Source organism: Dermacentor andersoni, chromosome 10 (genome assembly GCF_023375885.2).
Source record: "Dermacentor andersoni chromosome 10, qqDerAnde1_hic_scaffold, whole genome shotgun sequence".
Lineage (NCBI taxonomy): Eukaryota > Metazoa > Arthropoda > Arachnida > Ixodida > Ixodidae > Dermacentor > Dermacentor andersoni.
In genome coordinates, this window is record NC_092823.1 from 134609223 (window position 1) to 134619880 (window position 10658).

The window sequence follows — 10658 nt, forward strand, 5'->3', positions numbered from 1 at the left end:
GGGAATTATTGGACCGACTTTCGTATGGATTTGCCAATATGGGTTACTAGTTGGCTTTCTTTGGAGGACATTGGCCCGTAATAAGCCAATTTCCGCCTTGTCGGCTTTTAGTGATCTACGACTTGCTGAGATTGAACAACGTGTTTTGAAAACTAACGCACTGATCACAGGCACACTGCGCAGGAACCAGAAATATGTTCTCCCATGTCAACTCCATGCATGGTACACCCCAATTTTTGCACTTCTCCTTTACCGAAATGCGTCCCCTAAAGAGAAAAGCCAGTGTACCACGTAGCAAGCAGGGGAAGCCGCATAAATTTAGCCGCTGCTTTATTGATCGTGAATAAGAACATGAGCTTTCCATAAGAAGCAACGGTATTGCGAATTTGCCTGCGCACTGTATATTTTGCATATACTCTCCGCGGCTTTGGTTGGTCAGGATTCTGAGGAGGATTGAGAATTACAGTGCCTCAGAGCTGATGGAACCGTTTTATATTGCATCGAGATGTATTAGTGAAACTTTTGTTTGTTTGTTTAGCATGCATGACATGTTGCGGCGATATAATCATTATGCTCCTATTCTAATATATTTTTGGTTCGTGCATGTGTAGTAAGCTCCTTGTACGAATGCCCCTGACAGAAAAAAAATTAATTGCGCGTTTTGGCATTTGCGTGTCAACAACCTCTTGTCTTTGCCTTTAGTAGGCACGGCGCATTCCGGATTTTTTTTTTCGGCCTAGCTTTGCGTCCTTCAGCCCCCACTTGCCTCTCCCCCACGCACCCACGTGAGCCTCGTCAATGCTATCAGTCAAGCGTTCAGACAGCCATAAGCTGCTGTGTCGAATTGGGTGCTCTCGGAAGCATGGGGGAAAGCGGCGGGAACACTATTGTCCTCCTTGTCGCCCTCCGTCGCTGCCACCCCAAAATGCGGTCGGGCTAGGTCCAGCGGGGGAAAGTGGCGTTTACGCCATATTCTTCGTTCACCCTTTCCTTTAACTCTTTCCTTCTATGCGTCGCTAGCACGCCGACTGGGTGCAACACCGCCTGAGTCTTGTCCATTCTTGCCAGCGCACTCCTCTCGTGAAAAATGCTCGCTTGCGGTCGTCATTCCTACTGAGAAGCCTACATCTTGAAATACGCAGCAATGTGGCCAAGAATTTTTGTGAGTGTTAGAAAAGAAATAATATAGGCGAAACAACAATTAGAAAAATAGTCGGCGCTCGTGGCCACCGTCTTCGATGTGGGATGAACTCGGATACACAGAAGCATGGATCTTACAATGGTGAGTGCATTTGTTTTGCGCATGTTATAAGTTTTATAAGGAGCAATATCACCCAAGCAATATCACGCGGTATATATATTACTGAAACAGGCCTGGCTAATGTAGAGTGCCTGTAATTACATAGCTCTTTTTATTTGCAGCCTTTGAATAGTGCCCGGAGTAGAACCACGTGTAAATCTCTGTGAATTTCACCCAAATTCCAGGACTATGATTTTATCAAGCCACGCGCGTGGCCTGATCCTGCTAATGATACCGAGGAACCACGCTTCTTCTCACTGTTATAGGTAAAGCATCATTTCCAGCCGACAGTATTTCTTTCTTTTCGTATAATAAATGCCTCTTTTAATAGTGTTTCCTGACGGAACTTCTCGGTTTCCACATTAAAAATTTCGCACGAAGGCCGCATTGTGTATACACAGTCTGAAACTTGGCTTTTTGTGCTGTAGCAGGTTTTGCTGCAATGTTTTAATTATAAAGTGCTACGCTGACTAGGTGTGGGCTGTAAACAAGGCGGACAGATCCTGCGCATTTTATGTCTGTTCTAAATATTACGTTACACTTTGTACAAGATATGTCATATATGTCGAAATATTAAGAAGTGTTACCTGACAAATCTCTTGCAAGAAAGTTTCTTGATTCACCCCTTCGAACTCTCTGCTCAGACTTATAATATTGTTGCAGTATGGCGATTTTTCAAATTAGAACGCTGCCACATACATTTGTCATACCAACATCTCTGATAATGTTTCTTTTTATTTTACAGTGCAAGCATTTCCTCCAAGTAATGGTGAAGTTGCTATGGGATATAGTAGCAATATCAACGAAACCACCGCGTTGTCGTGGTCCTCGGCGGCCTGATCAGCTCGCCGTCATCCAAGCACTGACCAACCTGCCTACCGACGTCAGCTCCCTGCCCTGAAACCCCTGGCCAGCCCACCGTCCTCGGCACCTTGCCCAATTCCTATCCTGAGGGCAGTGCCTGTAAATAAACTGTTTGAAGATAACCGAGCGTCACCCATCTAGGTTCACGGAAAATGCCTGTTTGTGAAAATTTATTCGCAAATAAACTGTCATAAACGTCAATTTCAGTGTTCTTTTATTATTATTTGCAAGCATATATGAGTTCTGCTTCTTGACATCTTTTTTGTCGAGCTTTCCTAGCTACTATTGAGGAAGACGGTAAGGGGTCAATTGCTACAAAAATGCCGCTAGCAAAAGGTTTGCGGTAAGAATGTGTACGTGCTCTAAAGCCAGCGTATCCAGAATATTCGTCATGCAAAGGGCATTGGCTCAAAGCTGGCATTAATAATGGCAACGATATGGCTCAACACTGGTCCTACGCTGGCAGCACGATGGCTGCTACATTGGCATAACATTGGTCCAATCTTGGCTTTAACGCTGGTCCTACGATGGCTGCTGCATTGGCATAACATTGGTCCAATCTTGGCTTTAACGCTGGTCCTACGCTGGCAGCACAATGGCTGCTGCATTGGCATAACATTGGTCCAATCTTGGCTTTAACGCTGGTCCTACGCTGGCAGCACAATGGCTGCTGCATTGGCATAACATTGGTCCAATCTTGGCTTTAACGCTGGGCCAGCATTGGAGTGGGTTGCACTTTGCCAATATGCCAACATTGGTCCAACATTGGTACCAATTTCTGCCAGCATTAGGCCATGGTTGGACCAATGCTGGTGTGCTGCCTGGGGAGGTTGTATTCTGACCTGTCGTAAGCTCTCGTCTTCCGGTATTAGTTCCGGCCTGTAAGCGCTTATTCGTGACTGCCTGTCGTCGCGTTTAAATTACGTTCGTCTTGGTCTTAAGTGCTATTTTCGTTATCAATTAATTTTCTGATGTTCTGTTGCTGAATGGTGGGCTTCAAACTTTTTGTAAAATAATTCAGCTAAGGCACCCGTTGTATTCTTTAGCAGACAAATCACCATTATACGGTATACTCACAAATTTGAAAATTTGGAATTGGAAAAATCATGCTACATGCTTGATTTTGAAGTGCTGATTGGCTCTAGTTGAACATTCGGGGAACATGTTGCAACATTGTTAATACAGGTATACGTCCTACAGAACGGTAGGCTTTACATCAAGAATGAAAAAAGAAAGTATCCAATACGAACTGTGTTTTTCTTTTATATTTTTATTTTGTCCGCTCAAAGATGGAATTCTGTTCTTGTGCTTAGAACTTGTTTTAAACGCTATTAAGGAGTTTTGCTGGTACATTCAACCATCCAGGGAATTCAGAAAGCTATATTCGCTTACTTTGGCAATAATCTTCAACGATTCCTGCCAACTACGGCTTTAGCTGTTCATCTGCACTTTCAGCAACGAACGAACGAACGAACTAATATGAATGAATGAACTTACGAACGAACAAATCAATGGCCTGGCATGAAGCTCGTGAATCGTGACGAAGATTAAGCTCCCACATTTGGAACACAGGTGTCGCGAAAATTCAGCCTGCCTTTTCTTTCCAGACACGAGAACGTCAAGAAAGAGTGCTCGCAGCTCAAGTGAGTGTGCTTGTGGTAGCGAAGAACATTTCGCAAATGTTTACTCTGAGAGTCTAGAACACTTAAAAGGTATTCAAGTGGATCATTCCGAGCTACATTAGCAGTCCGATATTTCAAGCATGTCGCAGTTTGCTGCGTCTAAAACAAGCGATGTAGTGTTTTTTTTTGTCCTCAACTAAAGACCAACAAAACCTGACCCCATTTGGCTAGGCTGACACAGTATGATGTCATAGATGGGTTGGTGCCCCGAGTGCGCTTGTAGACTTCCCACAGAAAAACAAAATGCCGCACAACGACTAAGAGGACTACTGTTCCAAAAGAATATAAAAATACCAGAGAGAAAATCCACGCGACGAGCGATATATGGAGTTACTTCGATCAATGCAAATAAATAAATAAATAAATAAATAAAATACTGGTTTTATCAGAGATAGCATACTGCCTTTGGTGGGCAAAAAAGCGATTAATAAATACGCCTTAATAAAATGTCTGGATCTATCAAACGTGTATATTTGTTACTGCAGTTAACGTTTTGCTAACTCCCAATGCTTGTGGTCACGTATTTAAGTACACAAATTAAGCTTCATTGCTCCTACATAACTTTATTTTATACGAGTGATGACGGCCCGATCTTAAATACACTATATGCGCATCGCTTATCAGTCCAGTATTTATAAACTAATAAACCCAAGAAACGAGTGGTCGTCGCACCTTCCACCGACTGGATATTGAAGAAGAAAAAAAGGAACAGCCCCAAAGAGATGATGACGAGAAGACGGGTACAACGGACGGGCACTATCTCGTTTTCTCTTTCTCTAAAGAAAGAGAAAGACGAAAAGAAGATAGAAAGCGTACCTTTCATTGGGCGAACTTGTGCCCAGAAAGCAAAAAAACATATGAAGCTTTATTTGAGGAGCCCCTATCAAGGCACATGCAAACGAAGATTCGTTTCCGCGATGCACTTCCGACCCGAAGTTTGGAAACACTGCTGTAACAGGTACAGTTTAAAAAAGTGTGAAGACTGTTTATGGCGCGTGTGAATCTTTGGCAATTTTTTGAAAAACATCATGCCCTGCGCTTGCATTCCGCTTCTACAGTTGGTAGAATTCAGCTTTCTCTCTGAAATGCAATGTCATTCCAGCCGGTTCCGCGCTCTTCTAATGTCTGCATTCTTGCGTGCCCGTGGCAAGTTCCATTAAGTGACACTTGTCATATTAAGTGACGACAATAGCGCCTAGCACAGACGGTGATCGCTGAATCAGAGCTGAAGCCACTTTCTGCCGGCCGCTATTTATGCATCGCGAAGGAAGTTCCAATATCGCGCTTATCGCAGGGCGAATGTTCGCGAAGGAGCTGGAAGCACTAACACTGAAGATACTCGGATAACATAACAGGACAGCTTTTGAAATGCGCATAAGCGCATCAACCTTGCGTGACCACTAACGCCACAACTCGCGCTTACAGAAACATTGGTCAATAAGGACTTGCGTACGTCGGTGGCGAGAGCACGGCAAAGAAAGCAGGTCATGCTGCAGTATGAATGAAATTTAGTCGCAAAAAAATGCTTAGATTTTGTGGATAAAAAACGCGTAAAATCACACTGAAATTGAAGAAACAATATCCAGAATACAATGAACTGCAGCTACTCTAAACGAATGCTTCGTGCATTACAGCTACCATTCCGGATAAAAGTGAAACAGGTAAGGCTGCTTCTTCAGTTGTCATGGCGTCAAAAACTTGCTGTCAGTGTAGCTCGAATTTGCTGGATGTCGAACATTGTTTCAGCATTTTGGCTATGCACTCGGTCCGGGCGGCGGTGCCGCTGCCCGAATACGTTTGGTCACGGTTCGTAACGGTTCGACGCGGATGGATAAGGCGCTGAAGAGCGATAACGGCTTATAATGACCGGAACGTCGTCAGCCCAACTGTACACGTACGACGATACACTCAAAAGGTGCTCTTCGCATACATTAGGTCAAACAATGACAACGCCATGGAATGTATGGCGGAGCCGAGAAAAAGCGAATATGCGGCGCTTAAGAGAGCGAAAAACTAACGAAGCCGCATACAACAAGTGGCAACATATGAGATTAGTGATGAGCGAAGAATCGCTCGCTTACCTCACAGAGCCGGGGCCATTGCGTTAGGTTGAAATCGGCCCGGCCGATTCTTTGAAGTCAGACCTTCCTCCGCGCCGTGTCTCGCTCGGCAGATGGAATACGGAATAGTCGCTTGCCGTCCCTTTCACTTGTGCTGCACCCGAAGGCACAGCAACGCGGCATTGCGAACACGTAACTACGCCAAGGTATATGTAAACTGATAGCGAAGCTTCCATAGAAGCCCGCATGTCAAGGAAATGGGGCTCGTTGTAATTCCGTCGCCATCTACGTATCGTGGGGACAACTAACAGGAACAAAAAATGAAAAAAAAAAGGATTTACGTCACCACCGGAAATGGCAGTGACGTCAAGATCTTACGCTGCTTGGCGCGAATGTTTGAGTTCCTTTCGCGTCCAGCATTACGGCCGCTACGACAGCAGTTATTTTTCTTTTGAGGCTGAAGAGAGCTCGCCACTCGTCTCAGCTGAAACGCCAGGGTGTCTTTTAACCATTAGGAGTGGCGTGTGTCTTAATGTTAACGTAATTAGGCTGTTATTGACGGTAATTGCTCCAGTAGCTTCCTTAGGAAGGTGAGCGAATAGGATGCAAATAAATGACACTGCCAAAGAGCTTTCAAAATCAACTTCACTTTTATTCGTCTTGAATAATGCAACCAATATAACTGACGTAATAAAACATGTTTCAATGATGAAAAGTACTATGGCCAGCACACAGGCGTAATGCATAGCAACCGATGTGAATCCTTCTCACAGAATCATTTGCAATTCCGTGCCACACCATGTATTAATATACAACAGTTATCAGACAAGACAACATTGCCCCACATTATAATTTAGAAAACATTCCACTTACTAATTTTACTGCCCGTCAGACGCTCAGAGCCTGTGTTACGGGGAGAAAACGAACATAGCGCACATACGAAAGAACATATGAACGCGAATTCTTAGAAGCTTTTCACATTGGAAATGAGAAAGAAAATTGTGTCAGTGATACGTCTTTGTGTTTAACAAACAAGGAACGTGCTTACCTATCGGGTAGGTAAACGATGATTAATAAAATACTGACATTGATGCACGGGTCTCTGGAGGAGTAGAAGTTACGCATGAGTCGGCTGTTTTCGCGCGGTAATGTACTTTCGAGGTGTTATCTATGCACGTGTATTGGGAGGAGTTGAAGATGCGCATGCGTCGGAGGTTATGTGCATCAGTGTAAATTCCAATAAAGTACAGTTGAAAGTTCTGCGTTCGTCCGTGTCTAACGCCTTTTCCTTGTGTGCGCGTCCTTTGTCGTGTTTCGCTGGTACCCCTTTTTTCAAGTTCATCTTGCACCAACTGGCCCAAGAGCTTGCGCTAATGTTGATTAAGATTGAAAAAAATTAGCGGATGTTAGATACCTTACAATATGACAATAGATTGTGCTTCTTTAGTTTGGAATAAACACTGATGAGGGAAATTGGATGGTAATTGTGGCACGGTAACGATGATCCTTTTTTGGCACCGGAATTATCTTACGTATTTTCCAGTCTTGTGGTACCACTCCAAATGATAATGATAGCTGAAAGATGTGACACAAAAATACACTAGAGATGTACGCAGTGTTTAAATTTTAAGCACCTTGGAATTGATTCCATCGATACAGGCCGAAGATGTTATTTTGTGGGATTTTATTAACTTGGTGATACTGTATGCCTGAAGTGTTACGTCTGGCATGGTTGGGTGGTTGAGGTAAGGACAGTCTGGGAGGTCAGTGTTAGGTTCAGAAGTGAACACGGAAGAGAAGCCAGAGTTTAGTACTTCAGATGCGTTATGGCCAGGAACAGTTATTGTCGTCATTATATAGCAATAACGGTTTATAGTTATTTGGGTGAATGTATCAGCAGAATAGTTTGGGATTGTTTTGGAGCATGCTAGGGAGCGTTGTTAAGTAAAAGGTTAGCTTAGCTGCTGCGGCCAAAGAATCAAATGCCTTTTCACTAACGTGATATTTTTCCCAGATAGGAGCGGTATCGGAATGTCTGGCTTTTCGAAATAATCTTCTTTTTACTGTTGAGTCGTTTTAATGTGTTGTTGAACCATGGGGACGAATGCCGCTCGGTTACCGTGATAGTTGGTATGTAAGTTTCAGCGATTTCGATTATGTTATTTTTAGAACGCGTCCAGTTGGTGTCTACTGTGCGCTTCGGGAAATCTATAATATACCAGCTGTAAAACTCGGTTAGTGCATTGTTAATACTGATATAATCACCTTTATTGTAAAGTGTTATTTTTTGTTTTTTTTTTAATTTGAGGTGGTTGCCAGGACAATTCTGCATGCAGTACTGAGTGATCACTTAGTTCCGGTAGATGTGTTACAGAAGAAACACTGTCGGTATGGGATGTTAAGATAAGGTCAAGTATATTAGAGCAGCGTTCGTTTTTTTTTTTTTGCGTTGGGGTAGATACCGGTTGCGTCAAACCAAAGGTGAAGCATGTGGTAAGAAAATTACTTTCGAGGTTATCCTTAGACAGCGTTCGCACCATGTTGTACCAGGAAGGTTAAAAACGAGAAGAAAGAGGGTTAAGCGAGGGGTCCGATTTTTATTAGTCATATCATAAGAAGCCTACAAACACTGACACCAAGGACAACATAGGAGAAATTACTTGTGCTTAATAAATGAAATAAAGAAACGATAAATTAATGGAAATGAAAGTGGATGAAAAAAACAACTTGCCGCAGGCGGGGAACGATCCCACAACCTTCGCATTTCGCGTGCGATGCTCTACCAATTGAGCTACCGCGGCGCCGTTTCCCCATCCACTTTCTTCGGTATTTCAGGGGGCATTCAGGTAGCATGTGTGGGTTGATTGACCAGTTGCCTTCACCCAAAAAGATCACGTTCTCGTGACGCCTGCGGCAGACGGGATGTTCCACGTCCGCCGCCAAAGTCTGTGAGTGGTGGCGCTGGCTAACACTCCTAGGCTTCTACAAGGAAACATAAATACCCACTAAAGTGGACGGGGAAACGGCGCAGCGGTAGCTCAATTGGTAGAGCATCGCACACGAAATGCGAAGGTTGTGAGATCGTTCCCCACCTGCGGCAAGTTGTTTTTTCATCCACTTTAAGTTCCATTCATTTATCGTTTCTTTATTTCATTTATTGAGCACAAGTAATTCCCCCTATGTTGTCCTTGGTGTCAGTGTTTGTTGGCTTCTTATGACAGGAAGATTGAAGTCACCTAAAAGGAGTAGCTGCGCATGACTGAATGACGTCGTAACGGATTGCAGTGCCTCGTGTAAGTGAATAGTTAAGGAAGCATCTGCGTCGGGGGGTCGATAGCATCCACCGATAAGAATTTGCAGGTACAGCAGCTGTTTGGCGTACGGGGTTCTTTGCAAATGCAGTACGCGGGCTATCGTTATGCCAATGAAGCTTAGCGAAAGTGTAAACATTTTGTTCACACTTAATTGACATTTACGTCGGCAGCGAACCTGCAGAATTCTAGCCAATCGAAGCTTAACACACGTGTCCGATATTGCAGAAACAAAAACTTCCAAGAAGTCCAGGGAAGGTGCCGGTAAGTTTTCTGGATGCGGCAGAGTAATACCGGGTTTCCTATTACTCTAAATGAGGAAAATTTGTCAGTTTTAAAAGAGCGCCAGCTGACTGATCCGAGCGAGCGGCTGGGAATGTCGACGGCAACTGAATGCCCTCGTTTTAACCAGAAAAGAGGAACGCTTACTGACTCACTGAAAACCAGCTGGACGATCACCCACTCACAGAAACCACAATTTTTGGGCACTGACCTACAGGGAAATCAGCGCGTGTACCCAAAAAGGCGCCGCAGCGTTATATAAATGATGCTGGGTTGTGCGACAAATTGTGGCTGGCTGACACAGCGCAGTGCGTGTCTGTGCACGTGGCCTTGACTATGTGCGACTCGACAGTCTTTGTGACAGTATCCCCGCAGATAGCCTTCTATTGTTAATTCTTCCCTTTCTTCTCTCTCAACTTGCATATCTCGCTTTCCTAGTAGGCCGTAACGAACCGGATATATCCTCTGGTAAGCTTCCATGCCTTTACTTTTATCTCTCTGTGCAAGTGCAATTATGCCTTAAGGGCAAGTCTCTATCGCAATAATAAAAAAAAAAAGTGCAGTCAGTCAAATTTCTGTAGGTGACTCGACTGCTTCGACTGGGTAATGTATGTACCACTGATTCTCAGTTGAAATCTCAAGGAAGAAAGTGACTCGCCATCCAGGCCTTGCGAAAGTGGATCTCCAGCGAAGCTGTTGCAGAACCACTGCTACACCTGCTGAGCGAGGGTGTGCAATGCTCTACTGATGGCTCGGATGCTTGTTTTGAGCTTGTTAATTATTGAAACGTACGCTGTTCTGGGTGTCGTATTAGCGATTTTAATGAATCTAGGCACTGTTCGCTTCACTTTGCGGAGCGCTTGTAGCATCTGCCTTACGAGGGTATGAGCCACTGCTGCAGATGATATGCCTGTTTTGAGCTGGTTTTTTATTGAAATGTACGCTATTCTGTACGTTGTATGCGTGATTCCAATGAATGTATGCACTGTTTGCTTCACTTTGCGGAGAACTTGCAGCCTCTGCATTACGAGTGAGATAAGCCATTGCATTTTTTGCTTGCTTAGGGGGGTATGAACCATTGCTGAAGATGATCATTCTTGTTTACGGACGGACACGAGAAATGCCGACCACCGAGTGGCTAACAGATTCGCTGTAGAAA